The sequence below is a fragment of the Myotis brandtii genome, unplaced genomic scaffold, assembly GCF_000412655.1.
Source record: "Myotis brandtii unplaced genomic scaffold, ASM41265v1 scaffold825, whole genome shotgun sequence".
Taxonomy (NCBI): Eukaryota; Metazoa; Chordata; class Mammalia; order Chiroptera; family Vespertilionidae; genus Myotis; species Myotis brandtii.
The window spans coordinates 2559386-2559699 of record NW_005371349.1 but is presented as its reverse complement, the minus strand read 5'-3'; the positions used below and the strand labels follow the sequence as shown (position 1 = coordinate 2559699).

At 45.5% G+C, this 314-nt stretch overlaps 1 long non-coding RNA gene across 1 annotated transcript in view; it reads right to left on the bottom strand.

Annotated features, from left to right (window-relative positions):
- Positions 1–13: 13 nt before the first annotated feature.
- LOC102242344 overlaps positions 14–314 on the bottom strand; it is a 14060-nt gene continuing 13759 nt past the window's right edge. The window contains exon 3 of the long non-coding RNA XR_314608.2: positions 14–90. This is a non-coding gene — a long non-coding RNA (uncharacterized LOC102242344). The remainder of the gene's footprint in view (positions 91–314) is intronic.

Genomic DNA, 314 nt, shown 5'->3' with positions numbered 1-314 from the left:
CTGTGCTAAGCATCGTGGTGGCTCAATCAGCCTGCGGACGGGTGGGAAGTTAGGGAGCGCTGAACAGATGGCGGGAAGCTAAGCAAAAACCTGGAGGAAAAGGAGGAGAGAATAGGTGGGTTTTTAAGACCGGGAAGAGGACGGCAAAAATAGAGGTTTTGTTTCCCCCTAGGGTTTACTACGAGTATTTCTCATTATAAAACTATATAGACACATTACAGAAGATGCAGAAATGAAGAGGGAAATGACTCATCCTACCGCTCTCAGGCAAGTAACGTCAGCGTTTTGCAAGACAGTATTTCTTCCTGATTTTT